Raw genomic sequence first — 22953 nt, 5'->3', positions numbered from 1 at the left:
TGGGCCCTAGAGACTGGTTTGGTCACGATTTTCCCTATCTTCGCCAAGATATTCTTTTTGGTATTACCTTACCTACTCCCCCTCCCCCCGGAACCAACCTAAGGGCTACTTTCTTGCATCTTGTATGTCATTCCACTGGAGTGGGTTTTTGTACAGTAATCTCTTTTCGTTCTACTTGCAGATGGTGTGTTTTATTAAAGTGCAAACCTCGATTGGACAATCTCTTTATTTTGGACTGCGATACTGTGGTGTGTGTGCCACTACTGGTTCACCTTCACACTCCTCTTCCGAGTATAGCCTGACATCGGCCGGAAATCTCTAAACTGTCCCTGTTTTACCTTTATGATTGCGTTGTGTTTTGGTTTGTAGAAGTGTGAGGGCAGAGCGGGCCATTTTGTCCCTGCCCACCCTTATACACCTGCGAGGCAGAATCTAATTTGTCAGATACTTTCCCATGATTTGTTTTTATGTAAAATAAATATACACCATATGTATTTAAATATGGCAATGTATTCACTGTACGATTGATAATCATTGGTATTAGAAAACAATACAGAGTAAAAGATACTGTCGTGATGATTGTATTTTTCGCTCGTTTTACAACAGAAGACTGATTGTCAATAATTCAGAAGAGGCACTGGGGCTTTAGCGAGGCCCCGCCTTGCGGAGACCGATCAATGAACCTGGCAGCTCCCACATGGGCCTTGTAAACTGGCTTGCAAAATTGGCGGAGTGGTTTATAGCACACGAAAAGCCTTTTAAAGACATGCAATACAATCATTTTATTGCCCCTCAATAACATTAGGGGCGTCTAGAAGGGGGAGCTAGCTGTAAATGGGTTAGAGTGTGTGGGATACATACATGGACAGATAATGTAGCTAGCTGCTGGGCCTTGTGATCATTGAAACCGCGTGCAACGTAGCCTTTTTATCTGTAGATGGCAGTAGTGTGCAACGTAATACAACCATTTGTTTTACTTTCGCTGTTTCCTGATGTGCATTTTATATAACAAGTCGTCGGATTTCGGGAAAATCTCAACATTTCCACTTCTTGTTCCAAAAATACTTTATGCAATTAAATGTTGCAAATTGCTTGTATATATTAACCGGCAAGAAGAATTAGAAATCAAACACCTACATTTGTAGGGTCTGATAGAAATGCAGTAATCCTAATGGTCGTTGCAATACCCTTTATCACCCCAGCAGATTCCCATATCCATTTATGTTCAATATTTGAATATCTTGTTCAATACAAAATTAAAAAGGCGCGCAATAGCCATTAAAGACCGAGCAGTAGAGCGCGGTTAAGGGGAGGTTCTGCTTTCTTGATTTCAGAGGCAGTAAACAGAGGATAACATCAGCAGAAGATGCATAAATAAACAAGCCATGTTGAAATGTAAGAGCTCTAAAGATGTATCAGCATCAAATCCAATGGGCTAGCATCAAAAAAGCCAGGCGCCAGCGGGATTCCTGTGCAGGCTGGCTAGTGTGGCTGGGGAGGATGTGTTATTTATAATGATTGCACTTAAGCATCACATGTGTAGATATTGTACATTGTATAGGGAGTGTTTATATATGGTAGAACAGGCCCCATGGATCATTAATGTAGGGCTGCAATCAGTGTTGTTCTGGGTACAAAAGCACACTTGTGTTTTATACTTCAGAAGATTTTACAAATGCTGGTGATTGACGCCGACACTGGCAAGAGGTTAAAGACACTCTGTATGGCGGTTTAAGGATGTAGGGTAGAACAGTTTATGAATGCGAAGGTCATGGGGGGAGCAGGGGAGTCTTGCAGACATAACAGAAAGATTTTAGTTTCTGTATTGATTTTTTTTTGGAGGGAGTGTATGAGGAAATGCCACCTGGCCAGCGGGTACACACCCTGGATTGTTTGATTTGTATTTATCAATACAATGATGCAAGTAATTCCATCTCAGAAAGGGTGGTCAACTAACCAGATCCCCCGTTTCTTAAGCTCCATGCCAAAAGCATAGTGACGCATGTGCCCTGCTGGTTTGGCCTCCTGATCTGCATCCCCTGCTCTCCAATGGTAGAGAGAGATGTTCAGAGGTCACAGATGCTTTTGGGCAGATGCTGCAAAAGCCAAGTCACAGCAGCACAGAGGTCACATTTAAATATGCACTTCTGCTCCAAAACTACTTCATTATGATGAGTAATCATCCTGGTGGTGCTGTAATCTTTAAACATTAGCAGAGCTGAGAATTTGAATCATACAAATGTCAACACTGTGATTGTGCTACCTCTGGAAGGGTAGTTTTTATTCTACCCAGAAAGCCTGTCTCCATCTGCGAGCAGGACAAGAGACCAAAATCCTTTGTCACGTCAGGTTTCCCTCTCCAGCAGAACAGGAGCTGACCTGGGAAACGGGAATCAAAGGGCATACCCAAAACTAAAGGACTAGCCTCACCCGAGGTATTGCTTACCAAAGGGCCTTTGATGCAATGGGTCTCAAAAGGTGGCAGGGTTAGGGTACACAGAGGGAGCTCAGCACAGATGGGGAACGATTCCACCATCTTGTTTCTTTACGTACCTCTCTTTCATTCCTATCTACTCTACTTTAGCACAAATCACTTTGGGTATGAGGCAAGAAGGCAGGGGAGTTGCTAGGTCTGGAAAAGACCCGGGGCTACGCTGATGTCGGAACTGTTGGGACTGGGGGCTAGCTAGCCTTTTGGCTGCAGCTCCTGAGATTCTATCCGGGGCTACAACCAAAAGATCAGGGGCTATAGCCCCCTTAGCCCCCCCCCTAGCAACGCCCCTGCAAGAAGGTAAGAACCACTTCTCACAAGGACAGGGATTGGACCCCTTAATACAGGCTTGTTTCTGTCCAATCCCCTGTGAACTTTTGCCTATGAAAGAGGGGGTCTTCCACTCCTTCTTTTATTCAATTTTGGACCATCAAGGACCCAAGAAATAATTCATTTTGACCTCTTTACCTCTTTTCAGAGAGTTGGTCTTTCGAAAGCCCTCAGCCATACAGGCAAAGAAGCAGTGTTCCAAGGTAGAAGCAATCTCGGCTCTCTGCCTTTCCCAAGTCACATTGGGGGTGACACTTGCTGAGGACCAGGACATGTCACTATGCTTGTAAAACTCCCAATGCTGGGAGAGCAGAACCTGAAAGCTCTCGCCCTGTCTTAGAGGCCCTGCAGTAAATCTCGCAGAATCCTGAAGTCCAAAACAGTCCAACAAGATCCCTGTTTTCACTACATCAAACCAATGAAGCCACATTGGAGCCGTGTTCTTCACATTCAAACTAGGAGGATCCGCTGGTACTGCCTTTGGCACTCACCCAATCTTCGAACCACCTTGCTAGCATCATCAAATCAGCCTGATGCTGCACCAATGCCTGGCTCGAGCAACAGTGCCCCGTGTGGACAATTTAAAATCACCATGTCAAAACTAGCATCAAACCACCAGGACTTAACATTTCAGCACAACCTGAACCACTGAAACCTTGAATCACTCACCAACCTGAATCAGCAGTACTCATTGTTTCAAACTACGTTCAACAGTTGAACCGCTCCTGGTGACCAATTTGACCTGCATTGCTCAACACGCCCTCAAACCACCTGCTTGAATCTGACTCAGTACCAATTCACTACCTGGGATCAATGTATCTTGCCACTGCAGGCACAACAGCTGGAAGCCTGCCTAAATATCATCAAAAGACCTACATTTGGAATAAGGTACCTTGAAGTGTCTTTGTCCCCCTGGTCAGCCCTCCGTGGTCTCCCAGAGACTGGCTAAGTCCCTGTTGTATGTTTTCCCACAGAAATCATTTCCTTTTTGAATTCCTTGTTGCAATTCTTGCCTGCTCTTTCTGCTAAGAATCCAGATTGCTGCATCATTACATTCTGCATTGCTCTGGGTTTTATAGTGTTTTGATATTTGAGTGTGAAATTGATTTGTGTAATTAAAAATATAAATTTTTATTGAACCTTGATTGGACATTCTTCTATTTTTGAACTATTCTACTTTGCTGTTTGTGATGCTACTGGCTAACATTCATACCAATTCTTAAATGATATCCTTCTTTGGCCCACGTTACTACAAAAGGTGAGGGAGGTATACTTCTTAGCTTTGTCTACTTCAGTTTATTATTGGGATCACTGATGGTTTATAGAAGTGTGGGGGCTGGTTTGGCGGTTTAGCCACTACGCGTCCTTGTACTCCTGCAGAGCAGAAGTCACTTTATCACATTGGTGGCAGCGTTGGGGTTTGCGACAGACCATGGCCATGGCTTAGTGTTCAAAAATAAATATTGGTGCAGTTAACATTAGAAACACTGACAGGCATTGTTGGCGACCATGGAGTTGTACATGAGTGCCACAGCAATCTTGAATGGCGAGCTATTTCAAAAATGGGGATGCTCTGATGGTAGAAAGGTTAAATAATTGTAAATGTTGAAGAGTCTCCAGACTTTGAGGACGCCAAGGGGGTGGAGGAGTCCTGGGATCCAGCAGTGGTGCTTACTGCTCTGGAACTCCTTTCTCCTTCAGCCGTAGAAGTGGAATAGGACTTCTATGAGGAGAGCTGTTCTCACCAAAGCCCCACAAGGGTGTGTAGCCTCTCACAGGTCCTAGAGTTCACGTCCCCCCCCCCACAACCAGTACGGAACAGGGAGTGCACAATGGTCCTCCGGACAAGGAGCAACTGCCACAGGACACGTTTTTCGGCATCTTTCATTGACCCTCAAGGGCAGAAATCGTAGTGCATTTCTTCTTGGAAGCTCCCAGAAGTCTTCAGGCCTACAATGCACCGGAACATGATGGAGAAGGGCAGAGCTTCCCTCTTCAAGCTGTGCACCAGCTGCGGTTTGCAGAATGTTTTTTTCAGATGACAAGCATTTCCAGTGCCTATATTATCTACACCTGGAGCATAAAGAAGAAAATTGTGAGACCTGCTGTGACTTCACCAAGTGCACAGTGAAGTATCAACACATCATGTTGGCGGCATGGCTCCTGACCAGGGCCTCTACCCTGGGTGATTCTCAGGGGCATGCCTCTTCTGGATCCAGACAACCTTAGCAGGCTTCTTAGTCCTTTCAGGGCGCTCCATCCGTGGGGGCCCAATACAAGGCCAAGCACAGCGAGTCCGCTTCGTCTGGGTCGCTGCTCTAGTGGGTCTCGCGATGGTCCGGGCGCGTTCATAGTCACCATCTGCCTCGATCTCCAGCCACTTGGACACGGTTATGAATCTGGGTGGGCGTCATGTGTGGAAGGAATTGTGGGTTTTCGGTCGGTGCCGGATCTGGATGGGGGTGCAGAGATGTTCGAGCACCGCACCTGGAGGGAATGTGGAAGCTTAGCACTTCCCTTCCAGGCAGCAGTGCCAATTAACCAATCCACTAACAATTTCGCCCCTCTGCATACACCTCTCAAACTCTAACCAAACACAACCACAACCCTATAGCACAACAATGCCCACAAATTTCACTACACTGCAATAAATCAAACCACACATAGACTCACACAACAGTACACGACGGCTACCGACCGTAAAACACCCCAAGCCCAGCAAACGTGTGTTAACTGCGTTGAGGCTGCCAACAGCACATCACTGCTCTTTTGCACTTTTCCCTGTGTATTCCCACTAACTCACCCCCCCTCCCTTTTCAGAGCCGCCAGAGCACCAGGGGACCACTCCGGTGGTGATAGTACGCGGTACAAATATCCTTTAACATTAACATTAACACAACATTAGGTCCCAGGTTGTATTAAGTCCCAGGGTTCCCCTAGGGCATAGCTAGCTGAAGGAGGAGCAGAAGGTTGCCTTAGAGGAAAATTAATAATGGGACTTTCTGATGTTAGATACACTCGAGCTGGCAGACCAGAAAGAGCCCCGCAAGCAGACTTCCAGTGGGGACGAAAGTGTTTACAGTGGTGGCTTCTAACGAAAGCCTAGCCACCATATCCCCAAGGACACAGTCCAACGTAGTCTTGCAACCACTGTTTTTCTTTATCTAGTCTATTCTTGCATTTCCATGCTCTTGCTTTCCCCTGCTTCCACCCCCACCCTCTTCCTGGTCTTCCCTCCTCCAACCTCTCGCTCCGCCATCTGTGACTCTGATTGAGCCTAAGCCCTTTTACCACTAATGCAGTGGGATGCATTCGGTTGTGTCCAGTGAGTTCTTGGGCCTTGCAACCCCTGTTTTTCCTTTTCTTGTTTCATCTTGAATTTTCACGCTCACTGCTTTTCCCTGCTCCCACCTCCACCTGCTTCCTGGTCATCCCTCCTCCCGCCTCCTGCTCCACCCTCTGTGACTCTGATTATGACTTGAGCCTTATTCCTTTCAACCCCCCAGGGCAGCCCCCTTCCCATGCAGCCCCCTCAGCGAAGGGCCCTGAGGCAAAGGGCAGCTCCTTCAGTAGCAGCTCCAGACTGTGTTTGCCGGTGTTCGCTGGTGGAGCATACTGTTAGGGAGAATTCTCATTCTATGGCTAATTTCCCTTACCTATAGAGTCCCCCAGCAGTGTTGCTGGATTTGAAGGGTTTGATTTTTTTCTCCTACTAAGAGTGTGACTCTTTTTCCCACTCTTAGGCATATTTGCTATGTGTGTTCTAGGCTATTTTTTGTGTTTAATGTATATGGGGTTTATCTCACCCTCATAGGAACCATATTTATACACATGTGTTACAAGGCACCCTTACTGCAGTGACACAGGGGTGTCATAGTGACCCCCAAACATAGACTCCATACCCTGGGACTGACTACTGTCTCCCAGGGCATGTAAAGCCCCCATTGACTTTACTAGTCAATTTTTATGAACTAAACCAGTACAACCCATCTTACTATGGAGGTACTGGGAAGGGTTAATAGTTTTTCGCTGGTGTTCATTTTCGAGAGGTTACCGTACAGTCCCTCTCTCAAACGTTTCTGGCTGGTGGCAGTGGTTACTACCAAAAATATTCAACCGCAAATATTTCCCTATTGTTCAAGGCTACCACTTTTACTGACAGCCTCTAACATATCGCCGGTTTATTTTATTATTAACTTTACTCCAGTAGGTTTTATTTGCTAGAACTTTAATATAAATTCTTTTTCGTGTCTTTCTCTAAACTCCTAACCCAGGTCGGCGATCCTTTGTTCGTCCTTTTGGCGGGCTTCTGTGAAGAAGCCCTCCTTTCGTCACCACTGAGTCTGGGGTGGATCCATTGTGTGGGAGGGGGAGTAGGACCCCTGGACAGGGTTGCCTCAGCAACCCATGTCACACTCTGCCCTGATAGGCTGGAGGGTCTCCCGCCAGGATGACCAATCCACTGTGTGAGTGACAGCTAGGCTATATGAATGGGGATCATTTTGCATAAAAGCAGGGTCCTGAGGACTGGAAGAGCAAGACGTCGCCACTGGAACAAAGAAGCCAAAGAGGAGAGAAGCCGGAGACATCTGCAACGACTGAACCACCAGTGAAGCCGTGCTGCAGCGTCTCACCATTTTTCTCCACACGACGAGAGAAGATCTTCATCTGCAAGAGCCTTCTTCCCTTGAGCTGGTGGGGCCAACCAGTTTGCCAATTGCCTTCCTGGACCTGCCCTGGTCGAATCGCCAGTACCCCGTACATGGAGACCGGATAGCCAGGCACCCGTCCACTCGGACCACGATTCAAAGGAGCGCACCTTTTATCCGTTGGGCAGCACTGCGGCTGGTTTCCTCCTTGGGTAGTGCAGTAACTTGAACCTTCCTCCACGACGAGAGCCTCTCTTCCTCTGCTGGATCCCCCGAACTGCAGGAAGTACCAGGAACAACCGCCACCGCAGGAGCCTCTTCTTCATTTACGGTACATTGTTCCACCAGGCCGCCCTTTTCACGTGGTAGTGCTAAAGGTGTTTTAAATCCTTTACCTACCTGTTGGGTTGGCCGCCCCTATCCTCTAACATTGTCTTTCACCTTCTGCATCCACCTTTTCAAATCGTTAACCAAATACTTGACTGCAGCTACAAGAACATTTTGCTCCTGGGCCCTTTTGCCCTGTACCACTGACTCTGGCACAGGCCTATTGACTCTGGCTGAATTTGTTAGAACTGCCTTCTCTAGATTGCTTCTCAACTAGAACTGTGTTGTTCACCTAATTCTTATAAGTACCTTTTCCTTCCCACCTTTAAAACTTGTGAAGTGCCATTTTGCTTGGTTTTCATTTAGGTATTCTCTATGCTAAAGTACTGCCTTGCCTAAACTTGTTCACAAACTTATGGGAAGTGTTGCTAGGGTGTGTAGGAATATATTCCTGTATAACTTGTGCTTTCCCTCCTTTGTGAGAAATTGCTAGAGTGCCATTTGTTTTTGGTTTTCACTGTGCCGTTTTGCTCAGTTTTCACTCTTGCTCAAACTTGTCTACAATTTAACTGGGGAGTTGTGTATACTTTTCTTGACTGATTTTAACTTGCTTTATTAACTGTGATTAATGTGTTGAACTAGAAGTGTGTAAAATAAATATATATATTCTTTTTAATACAAAGCTTTGGTCAGTGTTTCCTTGTGCCATAGTGCTGTAGCCCTATTGTGTAAACCCTGAATACTGCTTATCTCCCTCTTGAGATAAGTCTGACTGCTTAGCCACAGCTACCAACTAAATCTTTGTGGTATAGACTGATACCAAAGGGGATTTATTGCTCATACCTGTAGTCTTAATCTTCTGTAGTGCTCCCTAAGGGAACTGCATCGGATTCTGCCTAACACATACAGTTCAGCAGTCAACCAGCAGTGACTGACAATGTAAGAAAGGTGCAGGCAAGGGGAACAGCCATTACTGCTCCCTATTAAACTGTTTCACCGCTCTTATTACTCCTTTTACCATTGCTTTACTCTGCTGTACGTCACCCACAATTGTATGTTGTCCATCTCGGGCACTTAGGCCCTATCCAGGAATCTCGAATCTAGGTGTTTGTGGTTGTACTGCTTTATGTTGAAACCTAGGTTTCTTTCCATCTTCCAGGAATCTGACATCTAGGTGTTTTTGCTTGTACTGCTGTATGTTGAAATCTAGGCTTCGTTCCTTCTTCCACAAATCTCACATGTAGGTTTTTTTGCTTGTACTGCTGTATGTTGAAACCTAGGCTTTTTTCCCTCTTCCACAAATCTTTCGTCCAGGTGTTTTTGCTTGTACTGCTGTATGTTGAAACCTAGGCTTCTTTCCCTCTTACAGGAATCTCGCATCTAGGTGTTTTTGCTTGTACTGCTGTATGGTGAAACCTAGTCTTTTTTTTTCCTCTTTCAGGAATCTCGTTTCTAGGTGTTTCTGTTTGTACTGCTGTATGTGGAAACCTAGGCTTTTTTGCACCCTTTCCTCTAAGTGCAACTGAATCTATTAACTTGATCTTAATGTACCCTTCTCCTGCCACCTTGAGCTTTACCCTTCCTCCCCTAACTACACTTCCCCTCCACACCCTCTTCCCTCACTCTGTTATTACATTTGCATAATCCGAATTGGCTCACAACCTAGTATGATCACTTTTGTTGTCTTTTCTACTGCTCATCCCAACCTACACTTCCCCCTCCTACCCCCTCTTTTCTGTTACTGCACTTGCACACTCCAAAATGTCTCATGATCTAGTAGGAACGTTACTGTTTGTCTTCTTCCCTGTTCATCCCCTTTCCTACACTTGCCCTCCTCACCCCCTCTGCTCTTTCTGCTACTGCACTTGCTCGCTCCAAATGGTATCTTAAGCTAGTAGGAATGTTATTGTTGTCTTCTTCCCTGACCCCCATCCTTCACCTCCCCTACTGCCCGCTTTTCCCTTCATCCCCTTCTTTCCCGTTACAGCACCTGCATTTTCCAAATGCCTCAAGACCTAGTTGGAACGTTATTGTTTTTACTTTCTTCCCAGTACCTCCCCTCCCTTGCTTTGATGCACCTTGAAACACCATTTGACCATATAGGAAGATTATAAACACCCAATAAATAAAATGAATAAATATGTGGTGGGGAGTGTTAGGCAGACTTATATGTAGTACCCTTTGGGAACACCACACACAATTAAGACTACAAGTGACAGTACAAATTCAACTTTGGTACAAGCCTGTACTACACAGTAAAAGTGGTAGCGATGGCTGAGCAGCCAGACCTATCCCAAGAGCAAGTGAGCAGTATCAATAGTTACACAAAGGACAGCAATTACTATGATTCAAACAAACACTGACTCAAGGTTTCTGAGTAAAAGAATACATTTATTTACACATCAGTTGTATAACATTTCACTAAAGTAAAGCAGTTCAAAAATCACACTCTTAATACACCACAACACTCCCAATAGGTTCCAGAGAAGTTAAGCTCACAAATGAAGTGGGAGCAAAATGGCACTCCAGAAATTTAAAAGGGAGGGAAAGACAAAGTTAGGCAGAAATTGACCAGCACCAACGTGTAGGTAAGCAGGGCAATCTAGAAAGAGGAACTACAGTGATGGAATCAAATCAAAAAGGCTTAGGGCCAAAGTCAATAGGACAAAAGTCTTTTGCTCAAGATCACACAGCTCAGGGTAGTTCACGGTTAAGTCTTTGCCAAGAGTCACCAACGAAGTTGGTCGGCAGAAAAAGTCAGATTAAAGAGTAGAGAAGGACAAGCCCTCGGATTTGAGAAATTTTCACACACTTTCACTGCGGCTGAACGAAACTAACAACCGATTTGCACAGTAACTTTAAATGGAAAATAAGCTGTAGCTGAGGCAGACGTTCCTGGCAGTTCCTGCAGGCTCACGGTTCCTGAAGCGACTGTCGGACTGACATGAAGTAGGAAGACTGGAGGTTTCCTGCACTGCCCAGGGAAGAAAGCAGTAGCAGAGCAAAAGCAACGAATAAAAGGTGCTCTCCTTAAAATCCAACCAGGGTCTGTCCTTCCTTGCTATCCGGGCCACTGTAGCTCTGTACAGCGAATATGACCAGAGGAGGGAGTCCTGGCTTGCAGTTTGGGCAAACTGGTTGGTCCCACCAGCTCTGGGGAAGAAGATTCCTGGAGGATCTTCTCTGTTGTTGGAGTTCGAGGATTCAGACCTGCAGCAGGGCTTCACCGGGTGGTTTAGTCATGGCAGGGGTTCTCTTCCGTCAGATCCTCATCTGTTCTTTCGTTCCAGTGGTGACTCTGCCTTTCCAGACGCAGACACCTGCTTTTTATGCAGTTTTCCCCCATTCTCACAGCCTGCCTGTCAATCACACAGCAGGGTGGCTGTCCCGTCCGGACAGTCACCACAGCCAATCAGTTCAGAGTTCCAAGGAGACCCTGTGCAGGGAGTCCTAAACCCCTCCTTCACATTCTGTCCCCCCAGACGTACATGCACCTAAGGAGGGCTCTGCGTAGAAGCCCGCGAAAAGACGGTGAACAAAGGAACCACACCTGGTTTGGCACGGAGAGTAAAACACGAGAAAGACTTTTACGGAAGAAAATGGCGAATAAACCCAGCCGGAACCGAAATAAAACATATATGGTCTAGCGGGTTTAAGTTTGAGGCTACCAAGATAGCCTAAAACAATACCAAGGTTATTTAAGATAACCACAGTAGGAACAATAGGGTAGTTACCACTGCCACCAGCCAAGTCTTGATGAAAAGGGAGTGAAAAAATGCTCCAAGAGAAACAGACAAAAAGGGATAGGAATAAACCCTGCCCAGTACTCCATGTAAGATGGTTTGTACTGCATATGTGGTTTTACAGAGGCTAATAAAGTTAATGGCAACCGTATATGTTCTGGGAGACAGTAGTCAGTCCCAGAAAATGGAGTCTGAGTTGGGAAGTCTAAAAGAGAACCCTCTGTCATTGCTCTAAAGGTGCTGTCGAACACACAGTAAAAAGATGATGCCTGTGGAGTAGGTGAGGCTCCACAGTCTATGAACACAAAAATGTTAAACACACACAGCAAAACACATGTAAGAGTGGGAAAAAGGGCTCACACTCTTACCAGGTGAAAAAAAATTAATCCTAGAAATCCAGCAAAGCTGCTGAGGGATTCAGTAGGTAAGGGAAATGAGCCATTCTGGAGAATTCTCCCAAACAGAGAGCAATATTTCTGATAGGTTTGAAACAATGGAACTAGCTTCCTGCCTCTAGGAGGTGGAAGAGGAGTTCTGGGGAGCAACCATTATGATCCATCTACCGACATCTGGAACTGATGTAATTATTAAGTTGACTTATTTTTTTTAAATATTATTGTTTAAAGTGCGGACCTAGCTCGAGAGTAGCGTCGCACTGTAAAGAGTGTGGGTAGCCGGCATTTGGGCTGCATCTTTTAACAGTAGCACAGTTCTGTGAGGTATGTGCATCGGTATGTGCATCCATTGTAATTAGCCCTTGGTCAGGTGTTGTTGAAAGAGCCATGTTTTGAGAGTTTTGTGAAATTAGAGAATTGTGGGGGAATTCCGAGCAGACACTCAGATCGAGGTCCAGAGGTTGGGTGCATTGCAAGTGAAGGGTTGTTTGCCGGTCCTCTCTTTGCGTAATAGTTGTGATTGAAGCCGGTTGGTCGGTTTGCTGTGAGAGGAGCATGTGCCACCAGATATGTGGAGCTTAGTCGCCAGGTACGCTGGTGCGCTACTCGTGACTGCTTTGTAGATGATACATGCAGTCTTGAGCAGTATCCAGGTAATGAGTGGAAGCCAATGTAGTTTGCATAGGATGGGGGTAAATCAGTCATATTTCCATGCTCCCATAAGAAGACGTGCTGCAGCATGGTGTACTGCTTTTAGGGGAGCCAAGTGAGAAGTTGGGAGCCCTGTCAGAAGAGCATTTCACACATTTATGTGTTAGCCACAAAGGCCTGTACTACGGTCTGGAAGTCGGGCAGCGGTTTGAAGGGTTTGATTTTTCAAAAGGTAGAGATTCTGAGCCATGCTATTTGGGCCTTTTTGGCTATGTGTTTCTGGAGGGACAGATTGCGGTCAATGGTGAAGATTAAGGATTTTGCTGAGTCTGAGAGTTTTGGATCACATCCTTCTCGGCGCATATCATTGAGCCATTCTTAGATACACTGTTTTTGAGTGGGTGGATCGATGAGGATGAATTCAGTCTTGGATGGGTTTGGATGGGTTCTTCTGAAGAGAGGTCCATTTATACTAAAACAAAGGCCAGAGCTCTCAAAAAGCTCTGCTTTAGAGAGCTCAAAAAGAAGGTGAATTAAATGGTTGAGGCATTTTCACATCAGTCCTGGAAGTATCTCAGTGGATGGGTCACAGGTAACAAAGTTGACACTTTTGAGGGCATGTTGAATTTGATTTCATGTAAGGATATCTTCGAAAATTATGACGAGTTACACCAGCAAGTAGTGGACATGGGTATGCCAGTACTCAGAAAGCTTGCCAAAGCCTTCACAGGTATGTGAGCATTTGAGTCCAGAAAAAAGATTAGGCTAATACATATCGCCTTGATGAGTAGATACTGTGATGAGGAAGAATAGGGCTTGGAGTAATACAGATTATCTATAAGTAATCGAAGCATTGTAAGATGGGCATGAGGGGGTAATGTTGTACTGGAGAAGATCCATGAGGAGGTTATTGCCACCCTCAATTGTGAATAACACCAGAGCGTGGACAGTAAAGTAAAGGTTGCTAGAAGAAAGTAATGCTTTGATTCTTCCAAGGAGATTACACTGGTATCAAACATACAAGTATTTCGTCATAATGTGTTCTGTCAAGTATTGGTCTGTGTCTGTGTTCATGAGACCTGATTGATGAGGAGAAGGGAAGACAAGGAGAAGGTCAGAAAGAAGCCAGCAAAGTAAAGCATTGCAAGCCTTTCTTCTGTTAGAGGCTGGGATATTCCAAGGGTTCCATATTCAAGATGAATATTACTGGGGTGAGACAGTATGCATGGGATATGACACAGTGGATGGGAGGGTTCAAGGATTTGGATGAGTACACTTTTAACTATTGATGCCAGTTTGAGAGAGAGTAAGCAAACCCATTAAGTACTTTGTGAGTGATGCTATGTGTGAGGACAGCGCCAAAGATAGCTAAGAGATCCATAAGGACCAGAAGACCTGAGACACTCTTGTCAGGGATTCTCAGGGCACCATCAACAAAGCAAATGGTAGCAATCGTGGTTCTGCAGGGAGGGCAAAATCCCAAATGGTAAAGTTAGTGAAGGCTGTTGTTGTCCTGGTGACCTTGTACCTTGTTTGCTACTGTCTTCTCCATGTTTTTTCAAGGAATGGGAGGTGAGTAATGGGCCAGTAGTTTTTGAGATCTCTAGTGCTAGGATGGGATTTTATGAGAATGGGTAAGATTTATCACCTTTTCTGGGTGTAGGGGAAGGCTAAAGTGAGGGAGAGATTATGGCACTGGTGTTGGGGAGCAGTGTTCATGGCAGTAATCACGGATTTGCAGATCAATGAACGATAGGATATCAATCTAATATGATGAGGCTTTTAGGACACTGATGATGCAATATAGGGAGCTGATGGTATGAGGAAATTGACTTAAGACTTCAGTTGCACCACCAATAAGTGAACAGTTTAGTGATTTTGATACCACTTGGTGAAGCATCTTTATGAATTTAATGATAATGATTTGAGTGCAAGGCTTTAGTGGTTGTTTTTAGAGAAATCGAATTGTTTTTAAAAAGTCTGAATTTTAATGATTTCCTCCAATATTAGGAGGTGTTCTTTTTTAATTTTCTTCTTTTACATTGTTTTATTAACAATGAGTACCATTTTGCAATATAAAATAGAGCAGTTAAAGGCAGAATTAATTTAGGTTTTATTAATTGGCACATCTTTTGCGCTATCCTGAGGGCTTTCTCAAGGCTAGTTGTATTAAGTATGATCACTGAACTATTTTATCAAAAAAATAAGAAACACAGAATTAGTGGGGATATAAAAACACATGTAGACAAACTTGTTAATATTTGATGGGATAAGTTCACAGACCTTTAGAAAACATTCATAAACTAAAAGATTTGCATAACCATTGGTGCATTATTGCAAAACCTGTAGGTGTTTCTTGTGCATTCAAAGTCTACAGTTCCTAAAAAGGAGCTGGAGAGAAAAGGGTGGCATTTAGCATTAATCATATGTGTTTGAAGCATGTGAGAGTGTAGAAATTGGTAGAGGAACACCTAGTGACACATACCTATGGTACAATGTGTTTACCTTTTACATTCACATGGTGTAGTTCAAGAAGCAATCATTTTAAAGATCATGATCACAAGAAATAAAATAAGTGACTATGATGAAATGACCACTGCTCTACAGCAGTACAGGGAGGAGTGGTATATAGAACTATTACTCATCCCCACACTACTACTAAAGCAGCAGTGATAGCAATCATGAAGGGTAAACAGGCTGACAGCTGTACCTCCTTCACCTCTTGTGGTAACATGTATGAGGTAGGCTATATTGTTTAGGGGTATGTGAGCTAACACAATATCATTAAAACAATAGTATTACTGGGATACCAAAATAAAAGAATGTTCAACCAATGTTCTGTAAAAAATAGGAGTCTTTAACTGATCTAAAAATACACAGATTGAAAGCACTAATAAACCCACCCTGTAAAGGAAGCAACAGAACATGCAGACTTTAAAATAAAAGAGAAATGATTAATTTGAAGACAGGGGAAACAGGCAATATTTACAGCAGCAATGTTCAATTTCAATAGGAGGCTGGGTCTTAGATGTCCCTATGGACATTCAAGGTAAGCCAGGGGCACCAAACAACTACTTGTTCGTGAGACTCAACAGCATTTAGCCAGGCTTCTAGATGCTTTACAATGGGTCAAGTTGGTGTTCGGATGATCAAATCTGTGGTGTATATAGATCAGGATGCTCGAGTTGGGTCAATAATGTCTAGTGACACAATGCAGTTCCGCAGAGGCAATAGGCTGAAATCAGGCGATGGTTCAGTTGGTGTCTAAAAGTGGTCGAGGTCCAAAGATCCAAGTCTGTTCTTCAGTGGCAACCAGCTCAGAAATGGTTGGAGCAAAGGTTGATGCCACAAATCAGATTTTAAAAAGTGGTGAATGTCAAAATCTGCTCTGGGGGCGTGCAGTGACTCAAAAACAAATAGAACATAGTTGGTTTGGCTTGAAAGCAGATTAAGGTGTGGGAAGAGCCCAGAGCTGTTTCTTGACTCTGAGGTTGCTCTAGGATCTCATTCAGGGCCCCAAGGGATACGTGGAGTTCTTTTTCTGCCCTTCCCAGCCAAGAAGGTTAACAGAGAAAGATTGTTCCCTGGGATGGGTACAGGAAGGGTCTTATTCTCTCATTGAGCCTTTATGTTCACCTCTATGGCAGAGGACTTTGGGCAGAATATACACTGATAGAGTTCCAGGTGAAATCCTCCTTCTTCTGAAGTCCAAAGATGATTCAATTAAAGGGCTGATATCACCCCCTTATATGATTGCTCTGTCACAGAAGATTGGTCAATTTTAAGCCATCTGGAAGCATCTAATCCTGGCTACTATGGCCACTGCTTTAGCTGCTGGAAGTGGGGAGGGGCTACAGAAACTGGGGGAGCACTGGGAGATTCCAAGATCCTGTGGACTTCATTCTCTGAACTGTAACCCAAACCTTCTTCTGGCTACTGTACTCTCACTCCACAATATCCCCTGTCTGCCATTCATAACAATTAGTTTAATAATTACCACCCTGGTGTAACTTTTCTCATGCTGGCACAGCCTGCCCTCTGAAGCATGTGTTCCCTCCCTGCCTCCTGTGGGTAGATCATGCTCTCCTGTGAGGTCACAATTCCTCCCAGAGGAAACATGAGATTGGTTTGGGCTGAGCCCATATGGTGAAAATAAAATGACACCAAAGGATTTTTGCCAGCATAATTCCAGATTCATAAAGGCCAACATATCAATAATCTACATGGTTTATATTTAGTCATTAAACAGGTCCCGGAAGCACACATTCATGTAATTTGGATAAGGGCTGCCCATGCTTAAAGGCAGTTCCTGGTTGTTGACATTTCGGTTTGCTGGATCACACATGTTACTCTGTAAATCGCAAGTCTGCAAACTGCAAGGCAGCTGCTTAGGGGTGTCAGTTGATGGGATCAGCAGAATTACATATTTGCACTATACATTTCAGTATGGAGCATTATGAAAGTGAGTAAGGTTACCACAACTCAGTTTCACAAACTGCATTACCAGTGCTATTTAGGGTTTCAACATTTAAAAAGCTCAGTTTAATGCACCCTCGCAGATGACATTCTGCCACAATGTCTTACTCAGCTCGATGCCAACTCAAGATACTGGACAGAGGATATCTTTGGTTTAGGTTAACTCAGTTGCACGTATGTTTAATTTTATTATGTGCCTAATTCCCTTTCGGCTCCTAAATTATCTTAATTAAGTGCATTATCATTTGCAAAAATGTATCATAATAAGCATTAAAGACAAAATGATCAGCATAGGAGGGTATATTTTCATGTAATCTTTTGTTATGTTATTTATGTATAATGAGAACTCATGGAGTGCTACTTCAAAGTGCCAGCGGAAAATAAAACAGAACATTGGGTACAATGCAAAAGTGTGACATATATAGAAAGAATATGAAGCATTGCATGAGGTTACATACACAAGTAGGCTGCTTATTTATAGTCGGTATCAGAGATCTGAGCTGAAAGCTGGGTTACATAGTGTGGTTGATGCTTTTGCTAAGGCTATAGAGTTGCTGGTGCTTGCAGAGTATTACATTTACAACAAGCAATAAACAAGTGGGCATAGGAATAAGTTAGGTAGCCGTTTGCAGGGCCAAGGCAAACAAACTCAAGGTTATAAGGTAATGGCTAAATGAGCTGTAGAGCAAGTGTAGGAGTCATTGGGGCGAGAAAATATTATTTGGTTAATGTTCACAATCAGATCTGAATTAGATCTTCTGTCCGTGGAGCAAGATTTTAACATTCCTTTTTAACCTCTTGGATGCACATTCTGCCTCAGGGTTGGAAGAGGCTGTTCAAGAATTTCATACCTAATACTGCAAGGGATCACCACCTGTTTTTCAGTCTTTTGAACCTGGGTGTAGTTCGGTTATTAAACTGGAAAGATTTTAGCGGTCTTGTAAATACATATTTGATTACGTAAGAATCCAGGTACTTAGCAGCTATGTTATGGAAGACTGCGAAAGTAATAGAGTGATTTTGTGTTTTTTGTTTTTGCAACAGTGACACAGTTCAGTTTGTTCAGCCTGGTGAGATACGGTCCTTGGGCATAAGTGCCAAAATATGTGCATCTGCTTTATTTTGGATACGTTTCACTTGGTTTAATTGGTTTTTGGTTTGGTCCTAGACGGAGACTATTACAATAAACTCAGAGGGAACAGGTGCTCAGTCAACTCAATTTTCCAAGTAGGGGGCAATTCTCCTAAAGATTTGGATCCGGAATCATGCATTTTGGGCAAACAAGTCTATTTGTAGTTGTAGTTATTGTTTAGTGTTGAAACGTATATCTAGATTCTTTACCGGGTCCGACATGGATGGGGGGCATACCCATGGCAAGGGGCAATGTTGCCAAGTGTTGGGATTCCAAATAAAAGAATCTCTGTTTTGCAGTTCTTAAGGTAGAGATCATTATGTATGGCCCTGGATTCTCTGGCAGAGTTCAGTTATGTGCTGATTTTTGTTATCACGTTCCAGGTTCAATAGTACTTCAGAATCATCCACGTATAATTGGAAAGATTTTGAGAAGAAAGGGTAAATGTAAACAGTAAATGGCCATGGGGATAATTTGGAGCCCTGGAGGATACCACACTTTAAGGGAAACATTGTTGAGTTGAAATCCTCCATTGTAACCATCACTGTGAGATTGTGAAGATAGTTGGTGATCCACTGCACAGGAGTACCATCTATTCACATCTGAACATTGAATCTTTGTATTAGTGTCTGATGGTTGCCTGTATTGTAGGCAACAGATAGATAAAAGAATACTAATGCCATTGGCACATTGTTGTCAAGTGCTTTCCAAATTTCTGCTTTCATGAGAAATGGTCATGGATTTGTATTCCTGTTTGAGAAAAGAAAAGATTGTTTTTCAAGAAAGAAGGAGGTTTTCTTCTCTGTGGATGACCAGTTGGATGTAGGTATTTATTTCTAGGTTGTTTTCCAATGAAGTTTTCAGGCATCTCTAGCTCTGCACACAATTTCTTTAGGAGGGGTGTTACAATGTTATGGTACTGGGATTTTATATCTTAACCATCCTGTGCTGATAATATAGATGCTCTCTGTGCACTATGTGTAGTGAAACTTGATTTAGCAGCATGGCACAGAGGATAGGATTATGAACTTCTTTATTGCTACCCAAAACCCAGCAGCCTTTTCAACAGTAAACACATCACACACACTAATGATGTATATGAGTATGAGGAATATAAGGGCATGTCTCACTACTATCTTCCTGATTTCTGGCTGAACAATTTGATGCCTGACCCCTAATCTTTCTTTCAGGCTTCACATGGATTTAATCTATCCTGCCTCTTCTATTCCTACATTCTGTTGCACCCTCTTTGCTTTTGGGGGTTTCCCTTTGAGCATTTTACTATGGCTTTTGCTGTTGTTATTTTCCCTCCTTTTCATGCTCAGCTCACATTCTGCTTCGTGTTGCTTCTGTTTTACCACTGCCAAACCTAGTTGGACTCTGCTGCCATTTGGTCGAACCTGGGGATTCACTGGCCACTGTTCCTCATCTGGCTCTGTCACATCTTGATCTACTGTGGGTCCACACCCTAGTGGGGCACTTTCAAGCCTCCTCGGTCCCCCTTGTTTTGGCATGCATGTACTGCTCCAATGTCAGTGGTGAGCTGGGTATTGGGTGCTCATCACCCTGCCATTTCACCTAATTATTCCACACCCCACCAGTGGCTGGGCAGTCCTTCTCCCCATGGCCTTCAGGGAAACAACCATCCACACCTCGGTGTACCAACATATCATGGCACATCACAGCAGCCATCTAGATTGTGGATTCTGGACTATTCTCTGGGTTGCTTGGCAACACATCAATTACAATTAAGTTCAGCAGCTTGAAGGAGCTTGGGTGCCCTGACCGTTACATTTAGTTTTTCATTCGTTTTTCCAGACTTATTAGGACTTTCAGGCTGTCACCCTCCCTGGTGCCCCCTTTTGTAATGTAGGGTAAGTCCAACAATGCATTTCTACAACATAAGGAACTCATGTTGCCTCAAACATGCATGTGCATCAAGTTGACAACATACAAAACAGACGAAATTAAAAGGCAGCATAGTAAGCCACAAGGTAGATTGTAACTTACAAAAGATAACTGTATGGAGGTCAAAAACACATCAGTACCCCTCCCAGGTGTCCCTCCTGGCTCATGTGGGTGTCGACATTCATTGGGAATCTACTAAGGCCATGGAAGCTAACTTTGATATTCTTAGCTCCCATCTCAATGCTTCCATCACCTTATTTTCCACTGTCAGGCTTTTTGGGCCCTCACATCCTATGGTTATGGGTGCCACACAGACTTCTGATGTAGTCAGTTATCAAACCCGATTGGACCATACTATGCAGTGATGGAAATGTCTGCAGACATGCAGACAGATGGAAGAACAAAGAGACTCTGGGGCAAACGTTCATCGAGGTATGAGCGTTCACCCCAGGCATACCTTTCCTGCCCATGATTACCATCCTGATGGCAAGTAGGTTTTGCACACTGTTGCATGCACCTCATTTCCTGCCAATGGTCACCACCCTGATGGCAAGCAGTTTTTTCACACTGTTGCATGGACCTCATTGTAGCATCTCATCTGCCACCCCCCCCATCTCATACTTGTGATCTACCTCGTCAGTCCCCAAGGAGGAGTGTAAGATGTCCTAGTTCTGGTTTGCTCCTTTTCGTTTGTATTAGATGAGGATACAGAGGACCACCAAAATGCCTTTATAGGACCCCTGCTAGTCAGTCTGCTGCAGAACCCAGTTACCGCTTTGGGGAATCAATATTCGATCCAACTCTGAGTAAGCATCCTCGATCTCCAGAGTAGCTACCAGTTCCCCATGTGCAGCTGTACCTTCACTCTTGCCTAAATGGATTCATTTCCTCTCAAGGATGGACAAGGTCTTGGCTCTTCGCTAGATAAGCCACCTGGGAGTCCTGAGATCACAGGTTCTAATGGATTTGCACAGCTCCCTCTGGCACTTTTGTTTTCAGAATTACACCTCCTGGGTTTGAAGGACACAGTTGTGGACTGTAACCTTTTCCACTGCATGTACTGCAGCGAGTGACACCTAACAAGGAATGCCTTTCTAAGGTATTCACTTCTCACCTCAATTCACAGCTCTGTCCATTATTCATCTTCTGCCTAGAACCAATCATTAAAAGGGTAGAGGCATTTTCCCAGAATTGATTCCACCTCCATACCTATGCTGTTCCCATCTTTTGGCTGATTCCTTTCCTTCTCTATGGTAAGGGATGGAACCTTCATGTTGTTGTTAATAGGGCACTCCAAATGCTCTTTCAATCTCTATTAAGCCTCCTGATGAATATACCCTTCTTTCCTCCTCTTTGGGGGACCTTTTCACAACCCTCTTTGGCTCCCATCATCGAATATACAACCATGACTAATCCTGGCCAATTGGATGATTACCAGCAATGTTCTGGATATTATTCTTTCCTCATGAGAAGGGGGAATGCTTAAATGCTACGGCTCCTCTGGGCTCATTTAGTGTATCTGGTGCCTTGAAGGCTACCTTGATCCTGTTTGTGATAGAGGTGGTAAATGTCCTGCCCATTCTTTCGAGGGCAGGACTGTCTTACTGCACCATCAATGTCATTATATTAGTCATCTTGGTGGACCACATGTGAGTTTCAGGCATCAATATTAATTTGAACATGCTGGTCTGGAGGCTTCTCAGTAATGTGTGCATCTTCAGATCTCTGCTCCTTCCACAGTCCTCGCTTTGGGACATGGATGTGATTTTATGCTACCTTTGACTCAATACCCTGCAAGCTTACCAGGCTGCTCTGCTTGGTGTCCTACAAATTCACCTCTATCAGGGCCATGGACATTACAGATGGACACAGTTTGTTTCTTTCTCTCCAATCACACTAAGACCCTCTCCTGCTCCATTTGCTATGTTGCCTTGCCAGCCTTGCCTGAAATCTGGGATGTTCAGTGTCTGCATGAACATGAATCCAGCACAACATCCCTACACCAACTTGGGACTTCCCATTTCTTACTTTCCTTCTGCCATCTCTTTCGGGTGACTTGCAGAAGGGCGGAGTGGACACCTCTATTTTCAAGGGTCACGTCCAATTGGGAGCCATGGCTGTGAAAGTTGTTGCAGCCAGAGACAACCTCACAGACATCATGGAAGCCACAAATTGGGCTTCCAATTTGACTTTTAAGTGCTTTTACTACTGACCAGCTGTTAGCACAGTCTCTCTTGTGGTTGTAGGGATTTGAACGTGTACAATATTAGCCTCTCTCATGCTGCAAAAAATATATTCTCCCTCAATGGGTAGAGAATCATGATTTCATTACAGAGACTAGGATTATCCCTCCCTACTCCTCCTCTCCCTTTCACCTCTCACATGTCTTCCCCAGACTCGTGATTTGCTGGTTGGATACTACATCTGTTTTTGCTGCTACTGATGATCATCCTTCTTCACTGGCACTTTCTGGGGACACCCTTTTCAGAGATCGGTTTCACCATGCCTGGTTTACCAAAAGAAGGTAGACAGCTGTGATACCTGTTCTCATATACTTCATCTGCTTTGTTCCAAATGAGGGTACAGAGAAGGTGAACAAGAATAGGAGTCTATTTGGTGAATTACAAGCTGGGATTGGTGAAAGAAAGTCGCACCCAGGCAATGGTCAACTGCCACCTTCCTCTCCACCCCTGCTTGCCTCTTGATTTGCTAACGGTCGGTTGAGGAATGAGTTTTGCATCCCTCCCAAATCTGAAGCCAGAGAGACAGCTCAGGGACGACTGGTAGAATATGGCACATTACACTCCTCCCCCTTCCACAAACCAACCCATTATAAAGTCCTTGAACTTGG

The sequence above is a fragment of the Ambystoma mexicanum genome, chromosome 6p (genome assembly GCF_040938575.1).
Source record: "Ambystoma mexicanum isolate Mex_15411 chromosome 6p, UKY_AmexF1_1, whole genome shotgun sequence".
NCBI lineage: Eukaryota > Metazoa > Chordata > Amphibia > Caudata > Ambystomatidae > Ambystoma > Ambystoma mexicanum.
Note: the sequence above shows the minus strand (reverse complement) of the source record.